The sequence below is a fragment of the Podarcis bocagei genome (assembly GCF_964188305.1).
Source record: "Podarcis bocagei genome assembly, chromosome: 17".
Lineage (NCBI taxonomy): Eukaryota > Metazoa > Chordata > Lepidosauria > Squamata > Lacertidae > Podarcis > Podarcis bocagei.
Genome location: NC_138143.1, coordinates 21,574,152 through 21,594,179, shown reverse-complemented (window position 1 = coordinate 21,594,179; position 20,028 = coordinate 21,574,152). Strand labels below are relative to the sequence as shown.

The 20,028-nt window shown below is 39.5% G+C and overlaps 1 protein-coding gene across 6 annotated transcripts in view; it reads right to left on the bottom strand.

The window, feature by feature from the left end:
* KDM4C (lysine demethylase 4C) overlaps positions 1–20,028 on the bottom strand; it is a gene marked incomplete at its 5' end in the record, with an annotated part of 199,862 nt that overhangs the window by 105,002 nt on the left and 74,832 nt on the right. The gene's annotated exons all lie outside the window — the stretch shown is intronic.

Below are 20,028 nucleotides of genomic sequence, written 5' to 3'. Positions count from 1 at the left end.
GTTCTTAGAAGATTGGAGTAAATATACAAACTATTTGAAAATCAACTGTAATCAATTGAATACACTAGTAGGACTGCAAGAAGTTTTGTAAGGAGGACTATATGAAAAATTGCAGGTAAAATTTATGAAAAGGACTATTAGTTATGGATTTTTAAAAGTAATAGTGAAAATAATGAAATGCAAGATGAAGTGATGAAGAATGAAAATCATTAGGCGTAGCTGATGGAAGTCCTAAAAATATTGTATAAGATTTAATGTTATGTGGTATTTGGAAAATGTATTTGCAAAAACTAATTAAGAGAGAGAGAGCGCGAGCGCGCCTTAGAGGCTAACTGAAAATGACAAAATATTACTAACATTTCTAGATCCATTTCAGTCAGGGTTTAGGCCCGGTTTTGGCACAGAAACTGCTTTGGCCGTCCTGTATCATGACTGCTGTCAGGAGAGAGACAGGGGAAATGTGTCCCTGTTAATTCTCCTTGACCTCTCAGCAGCTTTCGACTGACAATGATATCCTTCTGGAGCAGCTGTCTAGAGTTGGGGGCGGAGTGACACTGCTTTGCAGTGGTTCCGATCCTACTTGGATGGTCGTTCCCAGAGGGTTTGCTTGGGGAGTGTTTTTCAGCCCTGCAGAGCCTTCAATGTGCGGTTCTGCAGGGTTCATGCCCATCCCCTATGCTGTTCAACATCTACATGAAAACACTGGGGTAATCTGGAGGTTTGGTGTACGTTGTCAGCAATATGCTGGTGACACTCAGCTCTACTTCTCCTTTACATCTGCAGGTGAGGCAGTGGAAGTACTGGACCAGTGTCTTGCCTCGATAATGGACTGGATGAGAGCCAACAAATAAACTCAATCCAGATGAGACTGAGGCACTGTTAGTTGGTGGTTCCTTAGACTGGATGGCTGGGAGGCTGCCTGCTCTTGATGGAGTTACACTTCCTCTGAAGGTACTGGCATGTAGTTTAGGAGAACTGGATCCTTTGCTGTCACTTAAGACTTGGGTGGCCTCAGTGGCACTGAGTGCCTTCTATCAGCTTTGGTTGGTGGCCCAGCTGTGCCCGTATCTGGACAGGGATAGGCTACAGTCTATGCTCTGGTAACATCAAGGTTAGATACATGCATTCTACATAGGGTTGCCTCTGAAAACGGTTTGGAAACTTCAGCTAGTGCAGAATTCAGCGGCCAGGATGCTCACCAGGGTTTGAGCATATTACACCAATCCTGGTCCAACTGCACTGGCTACTAGTTAGTTTCCAGGCCCAATTCAAAGTGTTGGCTTTGACCTATAAAGCCTTAAACAACTCAGGACTGCAATACCTCTAAGGCTGCCTCTTTCTATATGAACCAAACCTGACCCTGAGATCATCTTCTGAGGTCGTTCTTTGTGGGCCTCTTCTATGAGAGGTCTGGAAGGTGGCAACATAAGAACGGGCCCCTTTTGGGTTTTATTATAAATTTTGTGATTTTATACTGTGATTTCATGTTGTTAACTACCCTGAGACCTGAGAGTATAGGGATGTATACAAATTAAGTAAGTAAGTAAGTTTCAGAGTTAAAATATATTCTGCAAATAAGAACAGTTTTCACTAGCATTTCCACTTCTGCAACAAGTTATTTAAAAGGTATCTCTGTCCTTGCTCTTTTTAAAAGTAAGCTTTCAGTGCAATCCTCTTATGTTTACTCAAAAGCAAATCCTGCTGACTTGGAACTTACTCCCAGTTATGTATGTATCTAATGTATTAAACAGTGCATTTTCTCAATGAGAATACTTCTCCATCACAATACACCTAATTCATGCTTCAGACTTATGCATTTTGCTTACTTACAAGAGAACATCAGAAATAAAACTTCAAATGTCATAACAACCATCAATTAGAATCAAATGATGGATTGAAGAGTCATTGTAGTAATTGCTGCTATATGATTAAATTGATATATTTCAGAATAATCATATTATTTTTATACCTCTTTTTACCTGACCAGGTTAAGCACTCTCATTCGTTTTAAAAAAAGATGATACTCATTGCTATTAGACCAGCACACTTGTTTTGTGTCCTATTGACATCAGTGATGGGGGTTCACAAAGGAAGAATTGCATTGAATTCCCCCCCCATGCAATCAAATTCTCTCTAAATTCAAGGTACAATGAACGTCAAGCATGAAAAACAATTGCATAAAAGATAGCTTATGAGATTACAGCATTTGCTGTGAGACTTCACATCTTCCTGCAGTTTGAGAAGGGATTAATATATAAGCCACTGTTAATTTATTGATGAAATACATCCCTCGTGGAATAACATTCAGATGTGAAACAATTCTTTTTTAAAAAAAAAACTTTCCCTCAAAATTACAACTATTCACAATATTTTTTACAAGAATATTTTCTGATGTGACAACATTGTAGAACACTAAGAAGGGTTGCAGTTTAAAATGTAAAGCCTGAAAATGTAATAAATATATACTGTATATATATATCGTTTTTCAGAAGACAGTGATCCCTATTTCAAACACCATGTTTTAAGACTATTCAGAGATTTTCATATACACCAATTGAAAACATCACTTGTTGAAAAATACATATTTGAGCTTCTATTCACTGGAGACTGGAAATATAAAAGCTGCACATCAGACAATGAAAACAGAGGCATTTTGTAGAACTTTTTCTTTTTCATTTTCCATTTATTCCCCCCACTCCAAATGTGCAAAAAATGAAATATGCTGCATCCATAAGCAATTCAAAGGGGGATTTTAATAGATGTGTGTTCCCAGTCAAATTCAGAGTTATTCAAATTTTGAGGGTGGTTGTATGGGAATAAGGCATATTGATGGGGACATATTGATGTTTCATAGATCATTAATCCGTTGAAGCAGAGTGAAATCCAGATGAGGCCAGGCCTATCAGTCATGTGAGAAAGTACTGTGAACTCATCCTACAAGCAGAACGCATATGTAATCAACAAGGTCAGACCATAGATACTAGAGGTGCAATTGATATGCCTGTGCATGCCACCCCAGTCCAGGCCTTGAATCAAATCATAGACTAGCTCTAACATCTAATTAGGGTTCTAAACGCTAATTATACATGAAGTCTGTAAGAGGGCAGGGGGAGAAGGAAGCACTATGTTAAGCCCTGCTGAGTACTGCTTCGCCAGTGTGTTCCCTGAAGAAGCTGTTTGCCTCTTCTTCGAGTTGCAGTGGGCAGATCAGTGCTGATGGATAGCTGATGAAGGACCCTGCTTGAGAGATAGGGAAAGGAAGATCTTTCAGGATGGGAGGTTGGGAGAAGAATGGGAAGCTCCTGGGTGAGAGCTGGGGAGGGTTCAGCTTTCTCTGTGTGGATCAAGTTAAGATTTACTTGTGAAAAAGGACTTAGTGTGCTTTTTTTGGTTTGGTTTGGTTTGGTTTGGTTTGGTTTGGTTTGGTTTGGTTTTGGTTTGGATTATATTGGGTTTTTTATTGTGACGGATTAATAAAATCTTATAAATAATAGTAATTTAAAAACAACAGGCAACTAAAAGAGTTCTTAGATATGTTCTTCCCAATCAACTAATGAATCCAAGCTTTCACTACCATAGATTACTAGGTCGGATTCAGAAATGGCATTCAATAATTGCTAAACCTGCAGGGCCGAACTGTTAAAGACTACTTTCACTTAGAGTCACTAGTTTTCAGAATTAAAGCAAAAGCAAGATACACCCTGATAAAGCTTGTTACAGGGGCAGTAACGGAGATGATTACACTTCCCATATAACCTACAGAACAAACATTTGTCAGGCACCACTTAGATGTGAAAAGGATTTAGAGCATGTTGCAACAATAGCCATTCTTCCCTAGCAGAATCAGAGTGATATATTTTTACACTGACCTTCCAGCAACTTGTAGGCAGTGCCGCAGAAACCTTTGATATCAGCTATCATTTGTTCAGGCTTCAATAAAACAAGTGTTCTCTTGGTAAAAAGCCTTGAAAAGTACACTATGTTCACGAGTCACACACAAAAATAAATAAAAATGCTAAGCATCCCACTTATTTCCAGGGTTTTTTCCTCCCAAATTTTAAACTCAGGGTGGGGGGAAAACCTAATATCCTAGGGACAATTTAAAAATAGCTTCTCGGTGTGAACCACGAAATGACTTATGCAACCAATAAGATGGTTCTCTCTACAGTACTTGCATTGTATCTTGGGGTAAAATTCAATGCGGTTATGGATGCATGGAATGAACTCTGTTCACGCTACAGAGGCTTTGTTTTCTTCCCACTGCATGCCTCTCAGCCTGCACTGGGGTTTTCCCTAACCCTCCCAAACAGATTTAGAGGGTACAGGGGGTGCTGGACGTGGAGTGGGGAAATCCCATTGCATGAGTGGTCCTTGTTCTTTGCACAAAGCAGCTTAGTTGAATCACAGTGGATATTGGCTACAACCAATGCTACTCTTACTTAGAGTAGACCCACTGAAATTAATAGTCATGACAAACATGAGACTAATGTGACCGGCACTGGAAACAAGCCGAAATGTTTCTTCCCCCATCCTTTTCTGCTTGTCTCTCTATGAAGGGGAGAGATAAGTCAAGAAAAGGAACAAAGGACAACAGAGGGGGAAAACAAGGAAATATAAATGCCCATCCAACATCCTCCTTCTTACTGCCTCCACGCTCCTTGGCTTGTGAGTGAACCTCTGTTAATATCTGATTATTGAAACCTCTGAGGCTGCTGTGTGCCTTCCTCTTCAGTTGCCTCTTTCGACCAGCCAGTCAACCAACCAATCATTCCCCATCTCCCTGGTCTTCTTTTCCAAATGACTCAACTCCTGTTTAGGGTTCCAGCCAGCCAGTCCTGTCCTTTCTCAGACTACTCCATGACTTACCTCACAGTTTTTGGTTCCCCACAGCATTCTGTACCCACTGAACATGTTCAGTCTTCATTGTGTGTTTTGGTTCCTTCCCCCCCATCCCAGACCCTAAAGTTATTTTGTATTTTTGCAAGCCTTTGGTTGCCCCAAGTTTGCCAATACCTGCCTCTTGTCTATAGATGCACCATTTGGAGTGCAGAAAGACCTACAGTCAGGGAATGAATGCCTCGTTAAGATAAAGGATAGATGGTGAAAGTGTTTAAAGTGACACATTGCAAAATGAGATGGCAGCAGGAATCTCTGCTTAAACATGTTAACAAGAGTTTCCACTACTGTACTCTCATCACCACTTCCCAGGTGGATAAAATTTGAAAGACTTATGACAACTGTTTGCCAAAATGAAGTGATTTTGTAAAAACAATTGTAGAAAGATCTGCACTGCGTGTCAATTTCAGCGTTTACTGAAGTCAAAATGTGCCCAAATCAGGCCTCATGTGGTTGCTTAAATAAATAGCATTTCAGCTTAGAAACATGAAATATTGTATTTAATGATAGATGATAGATAGATAGATAGATAGATAGATAGATAGATGGATAGCTGGACAGATGGATAGCTAAACTGTCTGAAAAACAACTCTGTATGGAATCATTGATCTAGAATCACAACCATTAACTTCTCTTTAGGCTTCCATTGGTATTCACAGGTAACAAAATCTGGTGATAATTTAATATTGAAGGGTGAGGATCAGCCTTATTAAGTAGCAGAACTAGAATACAACAGCTTCCAATAATAATAAAAACCTGAGAATTCAAATTTTATAGTTCTAAATGGAAAAGAGAGGAAACATTCCCTCCATTTCGGAAGTTCAGATTCAAGTACTGTAGTTTATGTAGAGAAAACAGCACCATCCACACATAACCGTGCATGTGTGTTATCAGCAGTAGTACACACACAAATCTTTAGCGGAAATCTAAAGGGGGCAATCCCAAAAATAGCCAGTGAGGACTGAGCGTGCTCGGTGGCCACAGAAACCTAGATGCCTGGTATGGGGTGTGGGGAATGGAAAACGGAGTGGGAGAGAAAATAGAAAACACAAAATATCCTGGAAGACAGCGTAGCTGACTGACTAGAGCAGTGACTAGTAGCACTACACACAGCAGCATTATTTGCCTCCGCCAAGGTAGATTCTACAGATTGATAAGCTTCCTATGTATGAGGAAGGTTCCCCCCCCCCCACTTGAATAATAGCTTTTATTCTTGGTTACAACTTGCGCTTAAAAACTGGACTGACTTCTTTTAGCCATTTCCTTGAAAAATCCTTTGTCACTAGGAAGCGAACATGCTCACTAGGAAGCGAACATGCTCACTCCAAAGCAACAGAGAGAATACATGTATCCTCACAACTTGTGCTTATAGTTTTATCACATTAAATAGGAAGCTTAAAGTTGCAAGGGGGTTTAAAGAGTGCAGGTGATTTACTGGGATAGGTATCTGGCTCCCACTCATACCGATGAACGGGGCCGTCTTAAGCATATGCGGCACCGGGGTGCAAAGATCCGCCCGGCGCACACACACACACCCAGGTTGCCCAGAGTTGTCAACCTTTTTTGGGGGGGGACCCCAAAGTTGTTGACCTTGGCCGGCTGCCTCAGCAACAACAGAGGAGCCAGAGGTGGCGACAGCAGCAGCGCAGCAAGGCCAGGGCCGGGTGCCTGGAGGCGGGGGGCGCAAGCAGAGCCCAGCGCAACAATAGTTTAGCCCGAGGCTCGTGTGAGCAGTGTGTGCTGGGCGGGCCTCTCGACCGACCGCCAATCCCAGGCATGCAGGAGGACGGAGCCAGCTGGCTGCCTCAGCCACAGTAGAAGAGCTGCGACGCTCCGACGGGCTCTGCTCCGCTCAGCAGCGGCTGTTGGCTCTTCCCAATCCCCAGATTCTTGGCCTGGCCGGGTGCCCCACACCCCTAGCACCTATGGGTAAGACGGTCCTGCTGATGAACTATGGAACAATCTCTGGGATTCAAACATCTAGCAGGGAGTGAAATACATGTGCTACTCCTTTATATAATATGTTTGCGTGTTTCTACAGACATTGATGAAGCTACCAGCATGAGTTTGACCAAACTGCGGGAGGCAGTGGAAGACAGGAGTGCATGGCGTGCTCTGGTCCATGGGGTCATGAAGAGTCGGACACGACTAAACGACTAAACAACAAACAACAACAACAGACATTGATTGGAGTAATTTGTGGGTGTTCTTTTGTGCCTTTCAGAGGTAGTATGGAAGAACATTGGCCAATGCATAGGAGTCCAGAGAATAAGAAGGAACTAAAATTCTCTTACTTTTACAGAGAAGGCTTTGATGTGTTGATGTAGGAGGAAATTTTAAGATAACTTTACTATTATCATCTGATTTCTATGGTGAGGGCTATCACTGTGGGTTTGCCTTCGAAGTTGATTAGAATACGGCGGGTAGTCATCCTGATTCTTTTCCTACACATCTACCTCTTTTCCCTCCAGGTGGACATATATCTAGTTTAAACACCCTGCTTCCTTTTTTTCTCCCACTTCTGGCGCTGCTGTCTTGAAGCAGTGCTGGATCAGAGACTAGGGTTTGAATAAAAGTGTGTTATGGGCCAGAGAGAAGCCATTTTTTCTAAGAATAAACCATCCTGACTCTAACGTCCTCAGTTTTAAATTAAAAGCCAGTCCAAGTAGATATCTAATGACTTGTTTAAGGAACAATGGCTTCCTTATGGATTTGCTTTGTATTGCTAACAATAGCTAAAAATAAAAGTCTCAAATAGCATGTACACGTTCTCATATATAAGTTAAAGGGAAAATGTAAATACAGTTTCTGAACATAGTGAAAAAACTCATCTAGGGACTGATCAAACATTAAATATTGTTTTGCTATGCTATGCATCCGCTTTTCAATAAAGGCAGGTATGAATACTGCATTTTTAAGAAGTGAAAGGTATTTTTCCTTACACACTTCGACAAGCTTCAACAATTAAAACAATTTTGAATCATAACTGTTGCAACTGGATGTTGTCTTATTAACTCAAACCCTTGCCATTTGAAATTCTCTGAACAACGTTACCCAAACACAAAACAAGCTACAGATTTCATTAAAGTTAACTACATATAAATGCCTTCAGGTAGAAAAGTATAATTTATTACAAGGCTTCCTGTTGTTTGGCATATGGAATTCTGAATGTAAAAACTAAATAATAAAAAGAATATTAATGAAAGAAACAATAAGTCTATTGCAACACATAGCCCTCCCTGCCCCCCCAACACTTCCCTTCAAATTCTAACATGGTTCAGCACAGAACCACGGCTGTACACATTACTGTTTACTCTGGCTCCGGCACACTGCTTGTGTTTGAAGCTGTGTACACATGGCATTAGCCACAATCCATATCTATCCTGTAGTTTCTTGAGAAATACTGCTGTCTAGTGTGTCTTCCTTCAAACCAGCTTCCATCTGATCTGAAAACACAAGCCACATCTACTTTGCAGTTAAGCTGAGTTGTGGAGATCTGAGACAGCCATTGTGCATCAGATGACAGTACATACACAATGACAATTTCATGAACAGGAGTTCAGGGGAAGCACTGCAGGCATGGGGAAATCAAACAGATAATGCACAAGGAGTGAAGATACCCCCGCCCACCCTCAGTACAGTGGTACCTCTGGATGCGAACGGGGTCCGTTCCAGAGCCCTGTTCGCATCATGAGCAGAACGAAACCTGTGTCTGCGCGTGCGCGGGTTGCGATTCGCTGCGTCTGCGCATGCATGAGCGGCAGAACCCAGAAGTAACCCATTCCGTTACTTCCAGGTCGTCGCAGGACGCAACCTGAAAAGATTCAACCTGAAGCAAACGTAACAAGAGGTATGACTGTAATGTGCAAGTGTGACTTGAAACACTTAAACACAAACACACAAAAACAAAAAAACCACCCTCTTTTTGCTATGATCTACCCAAAAAAATCACCCTGTTTAACAAAATAATTTGCACATAGTTGTTTTCCCGAGAAAAAAATCAGTTAGAAGGCTTTTTCTCTATTATCACATCTACAATAAAACTCTTCTTAGCAAAGGTTTTCTAAAGTCCTGCATTAATTTATTCATCACATTGTTCACAAAACTTGGATATGTATACACAAAAACCGTGAGAGTTGTTATAAGTGCATTTTTCAATCTACAAAATATGTGATGCTCCATCCTTGCAGAAACTAGATAAATTCAGCTTATACAGAATTCAAGATAATATGCAAGCTCACTATAAAATTATGTCTCTGTCTCAATGTCAGCTTTCAGAGTCTCACTGTATATCTAGGATGAAGGTAACTGATAAGATTGGGCAAAATGTTTTGTACAGCATGCAAGCTGTTTTTTAGTCTTTAAATGCCCATTAATCACCCCTTTCTTTTTTAAAAGTGTTCTTTGAAAATGGCAGTTCCACAATACACATCCTTTTCCAACTATACTGTATAATCATCTCTCAGGCTCACAGATTTCCAAGGGAATATTTTAGAACATATTGCTGTTATCCGGAAATCAAGCATAAATAAAACAGCTGATATCAGTTCAGTACTTTGGCAGGCAGTAAAGACCATTCTAAGACAATTCTACCTCTCTATGTCCAATTGGATTTCTGGTGCCAGAATAGACATCTGTACACCCTATACAGTAACGATAAGAAAGTAAGGCTATTAATATAAATGTGTAAAAAGGAAATCACGACACGACAACCCTTTTATGAGTGTTGGGGAAAGTGGCTGCCTATTGTGGTCTATTCACTGTCAAGAAAGGAAAGTGCAGAAATATATTCTACATTCAGAATATGAATTGTGAACAAGTATCCATTAGAAAATGTGCAAGTCATTCTCTTGGCCATTTGACAGATTAAATTAGAGTGCAAAACTTAGTTTGGAAGTAGAGAGCAAAAATCAATATGAAACAGACTTTTCCGCTGTAATTCTGAATAAAATAGATTTGGCATAAAGTCAGTGTTGGAAGGTAAGACATTGTAAGCCTTAGCGGCTCCTACCTCTACTTTCCAACTCCTGATTTCAAAAGAAATAATAAAATATCTTCCCTATGCCACCAGTATATAGGCACCCCCATCCCCAATTTCCCCAACATGCTATCATTTCTATTGTGACAACAGAAGACCTTTTCATATGTATTTCCAAATGCAAACAAAAATCCAGTGACTATTATTTTCCAGAAGCTGCTCGTGCACATTTATTCAATACCACAGGACTGGGGGTACAGTTTGGATGGGAGGAAGGGCTCAAAGCAAGATACCAGTAGTGGGTTCTTCAAAGCAAATCTTACTTCTCTCTCTCTTTTGAGGGCAACAGTACTTGCAGCCCTTCTGCAGAAGACTTTGAAGAATCCAGTGGCAGTAGAAGTGTTTCCCCTTCTAATAACCCAACCAAGCACACAGCACACACTACTTAGAAACTATATCCAGCAGGAAAGAGGGGTCCTTCTATACCACTCTGCTTGTTCAAGAAGATGGAAAAACGAGATCCTATGAGCTCCTTGTGTCCTTTAATCCTTGCTAGGCTGGTAGCTGCAGCTTCCCTCTCTGGCCATCTGGAGTGCTGGCACTTCAGTGCAGCTCAGTCAGGGGTTCTTGCTGCCTGAAAGCTAGCACAGTGGAATAGGGTCTAAATCAGGCATAGGCAAACTCCGCCCTCCAGATGTTTTGGGACTACAACTCCCATGACCCCTAGCTAACAAGACCAGTGGTCAGGGATGGTGGGAATTGTAGTCCCAAAACATCTGGAGGGCCGGGTTTGCCTGTGCCTGGTCTAAATAGTTTGATCTAACTTTAAAAAACCATTTCATAATCAATCTTCTTTTGCTGCTGCTTCTACAGGTGCTGGTTTGGCCAGAAAGAAAAGAGGGTGCAAAACCTGGATGATCTATTAATTCTAATTCTTGTAAAGGTAAGTTTCTTGATATCATCCTACAGCACAAGAGGGTTTTTAAAACCCACACTTACGAGTTATTCCACATTTGAGCTTTATTTTGCTGTTAATCCACATTTCCCCTATTCAAATTATACTGGACTTATTTGAACATGTCTATGAGAAGCAACTTCAGTCTTTCTTGTTCATACCATTAGACATACCCTTTTTTGTTTGCCCTGCCTTCTAACTTGTTGATTCCATTATATTCGTACCAACAGGGTATGCATGCAGTGTGGAAGCCTTGTTTTTTTTTTGGGGGGGGGGGGGTTTAAGTCGCCACACAAGAGGTGTGCAAAAGCACACAATTAGGCAATTGTAAATTTGCTTGTGCAGTTTTCGGGATCCTTCAAGCAAAAGTGCACCAGAAATACCTACAAGCACAGGAGGAAAATAAATGAAAGCATTAAGAAAATTGTGAGCCTGGAAATGGGAGTAGCAGAAAGTGACAACTGATCCAACCACACCAAAGCACCAAAGCAAATTGCCTGCAACTCCGAGTGGATTGGTTTAGAGCCTGTCCCCCCCCCCCCCATTTATCAGATTATTCCTGAAGTTACAGGGGGGAAGAATCAAGACAGGTGGTGTTTAGAGGGTCACATCATGTGGAAATACGCAAATTAAATGGAAACACAAACAACTGCAAACACACAGTAACTCCAGTGCAGAGAAGCCCTTAGATACATATGTTGATACTTTTAATGTATTCATAACACATTCAATTTAAAATCAAATCAGATTTTACTTTATTGGCCAATATTTCCCATCAGTATGTGAAAAGGGAGGAATGTTGATTTGCTCACAGAGGAATCCTAAGAGAGTGTAAGAAATCTAAAATGTAATAAATATCAGTCTATCTAATGGTGTCTACCAATAAGCAGAATGCACTTCCACTTTTGCAACAAGACATCCTCTTCCTTTCCTCCCCTTTTCAGTTCCTCGCATGCCCCCCCCCATCTGCTTTGAAGACCTGGGGAATTCTCAGGACTACATGGGGGTGGGCACAGGACTTCAGAGAGTTATGGAGAGGATGGGAAATTATGTTTGTGCAATGCTTCTTTGTGGAAATTTCTCTCCAAATGAAGAATCCTCTAACCGAGAAGTCCCTTTGGAAGTTCATTCTCCATTCTCATTTCTCAATCGTAATTTCAAGGAACACCCAAATAAATATATAAAATCCTGTGTGTTTGCTGAAATCTGTATGGTAGGAAGCAGTGATGCAACTCCGACTTACAAGCATGTTGCAGGATTAATCAAAGATAATACTCATTTTGTGTGAGAAATGTTCTTCTGCAAACAAAGAAGAAAATGATCTAAGCATGTTTCAGAGGTCTCTCCCCACCGCCCTTTTCAACAGTGTTTTGGTGTTTAAATACCATTTTGAAGTACAGTACTTAAAAGATTGCGTGGCAAGAATTTTGAATAGTTAATAGGGTTATTTTTTATTTACACTACACATGATATGGCTAAATTAGATCATTAAATTTTAACATTCCACAGAGGAATGATAACGGCTTTCTGATGATGTCAAAACAGTGGGAATAAAACTTTTGCATTCACTGTTCCAGTGTAATCAGCACGTTATTTTATGCGCAGATGCTACTTCACCAAATTATTACCACATTGTTCCATCTTTAAATAGACAATTCAGCAGCATATGCTTAGTTAGGAATTAAGTTTTTTGCAGTAGGGTATAATGTACTGTTATTTCCTACTAAAATATATTTAAAAGGAATGATGCTTGATATAAAAGATGGTGTGAATAATAAATGAGCTCTCTCCTGGAACGGTAGCTTATCTTTAACATGGAGGGGGCTATCAGTCATGGATGCTTTAGCTGAGATTCCCGCATTGCAGGGGGTTGGACTAGATGACCTTTGGGTCCCTTCCAACCCTATGATTTTATGATTCCATGATCTATGTATTTAATGTACTGAGCTACACACAGAATCTGACTAAACTGCGAGAGGCAGTGGAAGACAGGAGTGCCTGGCATGCTCTGGTCCATGGGGTCACGAAGAGTCGGACACGACTAAACGACTAAACAACAACAACAACACACACACACAGAGAATCAAAAACACTAATGAAAGCAACATCTTAAAACTATAAGGGAAAGGAGAAATACGTGAGTAGAGAACAGGAACTTCGAAGAATGTTTGTTTTATGTTTTTAGATATGCTGTAAGCCGCCCAGAGTGGCTGGGGAAACCCAGCCAGATGGGCGGGGTATAAATAATAAAATTATTATAATTTTTATTATTACTTTGTGATAGAAGTTACACTGAACCTTTCTGAAAATTGACTCCCAAGATGAACTGAGATTCAGATTGGGAAGTTTAATAATACAACCACACATACTTTGCTCCTAATTGCTTGCTTGTTTTAATAATCACATATTTCCTCAGAGCAATGGATTTTACATATATAATAGTTATTAGAAAGTAGGTACATTTTGTTCAGCTTAATCTCAAAGCCTCTAATTAGAAGCTTTGGAAAGGTTCTCAGTTTTACAGGCCTCAAACCAGTGAACCTTGTATTCAACCAAATATTATAACTGCAGTGGAAGCCAAGGATCGAGAGTGCAAGGCATGCAAGATCTAACCACAAGAAAGTTTCTAGTGCCACTTGCGCCATAACTCTTCCATTACTCAGCTGTTGGTTTTAGGGCTGTTGGTGGTATAATGCCTTGGGACCCTTCTACTGCTCAGCAGCTTTTTGCTTTAAAAATAAATGAGAAACTGCCCAAGCTAAACATTTGACCTACAAGTGATTTTCGGCAATGCTTTCCAGCTGAGCTACAGTGTTTGCAATCACAATCACAATGGTCTCGTTTTCAAAGAATAAACATGGTCACAGAGCATAAGGCTGTCTCCTGAGGTAGACATTCAGCCACTATCCAGCCAGATCCCATCTAAAATCGACTCTAATTACCCTACTGTGTGGCAATGCTAGGTCTTGCTCTCTGCACTGGGGACATTGCATATTTTCTGTAGAGAAAATAAGAGGCACATTTAAAAGACTGAGAGAAAATTCCTCCTCAGTGATCCCATTATCAATTGCTGGTATGTACCATTTGTGAATGTAGGTTGGGAATCAACTGTCTGACGGCCTCCCTTTTAAAAAATACATTTCAAAAAGCCATTTCAAAATCCCATGCCATTGCTGTACATTCAAAATTAGCACGTAAGGAAAATATTAGGCTAGTATCTTATCAATGTGCATAAGTTTTGCATTGATATAGAGCTTATCAAAATATCAAAGTTACCTTTGTTTGTACTCAGGTGAACTAAATTTTACTATAAATATGCATAAAGGGTACAATCTAGCCAACATTAGCCATTAGTTAAGTTGCACTGATTTAATATAGAACATGCTTAATTTTGCCATTGATATTTGTGGATCTTAGAAGTAATAAACTTTGGCTGGATAGGCTCTATGTACAGTACATAAATATTTATATATCTATATATTAAATATTAGTGATTTAATTGAATGGATCTCAAGATACCTAATAGCATATGTTTCAAGGCAAGATAGAATGGTTGCAAGTTACAGCTTCACATTTAGCTAGACATGTACATAAGCCAAAACAATAAATAGAGCAACTTTCATCAAATTCATAACAGCCATTTTACATTCAGTCCTGTTTTTTTAAGAGCAATGGGAGAAATTCAATGTGTCATTCACCAGATTGCTCAATTAATGCAAGTATTTTTGCTTTCCTGATGGAACTATCTCCCATCTCTTTCCTTGGCATGCTGTTCCAGGGGTCTCCAAATACTTCCCTGAATCAGTTGGGGGGGTGGGGGCATGCAAAGCGAGGAGAAGGGCAAAGCCCCATTGCACTAGCAAAAGTTATTGCACTGACTTCTGGGCGGGGGGGACTACTTAATTGAATCTGGCCCAATATATTGTAGCTTTCCCTGTACTACTTCTTTTTTAAAAGTGCATTTTTAAGGAAAATAGTGTTTTCTGCGAAAGCCACCAGTTCAAATACTACTTAGTTGTTGTTTTTAATCCTACCATAATCTAGAAAATAATGCTTGTAAAACAAAACTGAATACAAATGAAATACCAAATAAAACAGAGTTTTGTTTACAGATTTGTTTACCTATCCAATGAATACTGAACCTAGAAAAGAAGGTCTGGGAATTACCATACTTTTCTGTCTATAAGACGCCCCCATGTGTAAGACGCCCCCTATTTGGGGGGACTCAGATTTAAGAAAATGGGGAGAGATGTATCCGTGTATAAGACGCCCCCTAATTTTTGACATTATTTTTTTTTGGGGGGGGGAGCTAGTCTTATACATGGAAAAATACGGTATATTAGACCTCAGGAATGAGGGTAACAGTCAATGTTGACAGCAGTTGTGAACTTAGATCTCCATTACTCCATTGCTGTTACACAGCAAGTCATCTTCTCCACTAGTCATCTTCTCCACTACATTTAAGTTTTGGTATTCCGTTGCAAAAAAACATAAAAAGGAATAAAGTCCATATTCCATTTAGAAAATTCTGGCATTGCCTTAATAGAAGTATGAGTAAAATATTATTATACCTCATCAAAAATGTGCAATGTTCCACATCAGAGAACAACATTATTGACAAAAAGTCTTATATATATAATGAAGCCTCATTTGAGGTATGTTAAGAAAGTCTAGATAACTGAGTGGAGTGCACCATGCTGTAACAACAATCCACCGAGCAATGAGAAAAGGTTTAATTTTCCATATTACTGATATTCATAATTTCTAAAGCTGACATTGTTTCTCGGAATAGTTCTGATACACAAAAGTGGCACCAACCACCATGCATTGCCCAACAATTGTGCTACTTCTGTGTACTAGAGTCATTCCTAGGTGTTAGGCCAAGGTCCAGCGCTGGTTGTAGGGAGTCACAAACAATTCTTCAGGCCATAAGCCCTAAGACTCTTAAAACACTAGTGGCAGAGACTGGATTAGGCTTGTTTAACCTCATGCCATAATTCTTATTAGAGCATTGTTTTCTGCAATAACTTTACATTTCAATAATAATAATAATAATTCTCAACCTATTAACCCCTGTCTAAATCACTACATGTTCATTGGACTTATCACCACAATCAATATAACACCCAGAACCTCCACAGCGACTTTGTCTTGTATCTTCCACATCAATATGCAATTCAAACCAGCTTCTTTCCCCTCGTCCTTCTCCTGTCAACATAACCACAGCCACTAGGAATGCATGGAGAAGGTAGACTCTCCAAGGTGAGTGAGAACTGCAGTTTCAAAAAGGAGAGCTGGCCAATCATAGTCAGCCATCTAACAGATGGCTCAATCTACTCTTCTTCCACTATCCAGACAGAAAGCACAAGCATTTCTTTGGCACTCTAACGGCTTTTCATAGAGGCAGTGGGAACTGCATCTGTATCTTTGAACTCATGCACTGGAATCAGATCTACCCTAGCAGCCTTGAATTAAATTGATTTAACTGTGCTTTTCCTTTTAGCCAGCAGGGGCACCTACAAATTGCCACTATTTTGAGGATATGATTCGAGCACATTCTGCGACTTTAGGCTTGCACAATTAAAGTGGATTAACATGCTCCATCACCTTAGCACAACATTTCTTAAAAAAAACAACAACAACACCTCAGACTGTTTGCAGTTAGGAAAGTGAAGGGGAAACACATGGAAAAGTGAAGGATGAATGATCAATTGGAATCTGTGTAAGCACCATGCAAGCAAATAGGGATGAATGTTAAAATGCCAAAAGAGGGGAAAACAGAGCAAATGACTCTATGAGAAACACTGTATCTCAGAGCTGGAAGGGACCCAAGGTCATCTAGTCCAACCCCCTGAAATGCAGGAATCTCAGCTGAAGCATCCATGACAGATGGCTATCCAATCGCTGCTTAAAAAGCTCCAAGGAAAACCTCCAATAAGATTGGTCTCAAATAAAATCATCCTCTTTGTAACACCTGGAAAGAAAAACTAAACAGGGAGAAAAAGGGCACTAGAGGATATATCGCATAAAAAGGAACAAATGATCTACATGTATAGGAAATTAGTAAGTACATTTGCTGGACACTGACTTTCAGAGAACCTTTCTTATATGTGTCTGGAGGGAGAGGGGCTATTGTTTCTTTTGTTTTTGTTTTATTATGTATTTTGTGTTTTCATTTTGCATTTTTATGTTGTAAACAGCCCTGTGATCTTCAGCTGAAGGGTGATACAGTACAGTATACATATTTAATAAAAGTACTTTGTTATCATTAACCTCCTCCAGGAGGATGACTATGGGCATTAGTGCCAATGCTGGGGGGGGGGTCAGAATTCCTTCCAGTATGAGCTTTCATGTGCATGCACACTTCTTCAGTGTGTATCTGAAGAAGTATGCATGCACACGACAGCTCATACCAATAACAAACTTAGTTGATCTCTATGGTGCTACTGGAAGGAATTTTCTTATTTTGTTTTGACTAAGGCAGACCAACACGGCTACCTACCTGTAATTAATGCTAGGAAAAACCTAGAGCCTCAAAACTATATGGTGCCCAAGTGAAGCAGTAAGAAGCTGTGGTGACTTTACACTGCAATTCCTACTAAATGAACTGGCACAGATAGTTGTAGAACTCTGTTTTAACTATCTGCATTATGACGCTATGGCCTCATTCACATGTAATGGAAAGCCATGGTGAGAAAGCAGTATGACTGTAAAATGTGCTCAGCCACACTATGTCCACCTGCCTCTGGGAGAAACGGATCACATGGCTTGGCTTAGCATTATGTGTGAACTAGTGCTCCTGGTTTGTTTCTTCCAAACAAACCATAAGCAGTAAGCCAGGAACAACCCCTGGCTTCTCCTGCTCATTATTTGTTTGAAAAGAAACAAGCCATGAGAAACTGGTTCACACATAATGCTAAGCCAAGCCTCATGGTTGCAGATTTGGTGAGTCTATAGCAGAATTTGCAAACAACAGATTCCTCAAGCATTCCCAAATTGGCTGCATCTAATTTGTTCCACTTTCAGGCTACTTGGATAATGAGTAATACTTGGGTAGCTTTCATTGAAGCAATAATTGGTCCCGTATACTTTCGCAGATACATTTAATCATTAATATAACAAGAAATGACAGCATTAGAAAGAGTAGAAGCACTAGTAAGAGTAGAAGGTCATCTCTCTATGACAATAAACAAAATGCTTCAGACACTTTCAGCTATGCAACTTGGAATTGAGAAAAATACAACACCACCACTTGTCAGGCTTGACATACATTTCTAATCTCACAAAAACTGTGGAGAGAAATGAATAGAGATATTTAGCCATATGGACATTTTGTTGCTGTTGTGCTTGCTACCCAGAAAGATGTGAGAAAGGTGTTCAGGTGTAGCAGAATATTTAAATTAACCCCTCCATTCCAAAAAGGCTAGCTCTCTTAAACTGCACTGGAGATTGCTCCTGAAACAAATAGGAGTATCTGCCTAAAATCACTACTATGACAGCAACAACAACTAGTACTTTTTAAGCTCTGCTATATGCACAGTTCTTACATATGTACATCTGAATTAGACACACCTAATAAGAACTAACCAGAAAGGGGCCACTATCTTAAACAGACTTTTAAATGCCACTATAATAGCTGTTCAGTTCCCAGCAGTGGAAGCTGCTGTGGCTAAAAAAAAGAAACTACTTTAGAAAAAAATATCCAGCTACGCATGACACGTGCCTGTGTGTGTGTGTGTGTGTGTGTGTGTGTGTGTGTGTACAAGCACATAAGATATATCTGCTCTGTTTAGATGTTGACTCCACCTAATCATTATAGTCAAATAAGCAAAATGTTCATTATGCAAAATTATGATGGAGAGAATTGCAATATATGTCTGCACACATAATCACTTTTTTCATGCTGTGATATCATTCATGTCCTGGACTACCATGTCAAATCACTGTAAGCAGTAAAGACACCGAAGGGAGACACATCCATAAATGTTGGATTGATATACATGACAGAAACTAGTATTTATCCTATAATAAATACCCACAAGTATTTTACTTTGCATTGTACCTCTCTTGGTAGGCTGTTCCATATCTTGGGTGATTATGTGGATAACTCTGGTTTTAATATGGGACTGGGGTTGGGACAAAATGCACCAAAACTAATGCAATAATATTTATTCTGAAGTATGAAGTATGCTTAACCTAATAAGTATCAGGTACTTCCAAGTTTTGTGAAACAGATACAACATGGAGAAACATCTCATGCAACAAATTTGCAAATTATTAGGTCACTGTAAGATGATTCATCAGATAATGCTGTTTAAGAAAAATTTATAAGAACCTATTTTTAAAAAAACAGTATCTGGTATCTCTTTCATAACGGATATTCAGCAATCTCTTAGCAGTTCTATTGAAGTAAGATGGCAACCAAAGGCACAGAATGCAAATAGTGGTGCTGAGTCTAAGACACTTATACTAAATGGTCCTCCCAAAATGAAAACTAGTCAATCAGAAATATTACTTAATTTTTTTGCCCTTTAAATACCATTAAATACTGTGATACTTCATTTACAGTCTATTTATTCCACTGCCAGAACATGCTTTTTATCTACATTAAACTGAAGCTGTCTTTTAAAACAAAAACAGAACATACTACAAGAAACTATGTTTTCAGGTGTGTCAGGGTTTCAACACATTTTTATTCTACAACAGACTAAAACTTGAAAGAAGGGGGTTCGCATTTTGGTCTCTATACATTCTTGTAACAGAAGGCTGTCCATTTTCTTCCAACGATCTGCTTCCTCAGTGAGGGCAATGGTTTGATTCAAATATGTCAAGGAACCCAGCAGAGTTGAGATTACTTCCATTAAGACAGCAAAAGAAGGGGGGAAAGGAATGACATCTGACTATAGCCTCAGAGAACATTATCAAATAATATTTCCTTAACATGCTCTAATAGATTTGGGAAGAGAAAAGAATTTGAATTGCAAATTAATTCTTTATCAGTTGTCACAAATTCCCCACGTCTTTAAAATTAAGAACCATGATATAAACGACACAACCTTTTCTAATCCCTTTCTATATAGACTTCAATAAGAAATAATAATAAATATTTAAATGACATAGAGGTAAAGTTTTTATAAAGCCTGTTATATTATAACAAGAGTCATAAACCAGGATAAGTATAAATCAGGATAAATACAAT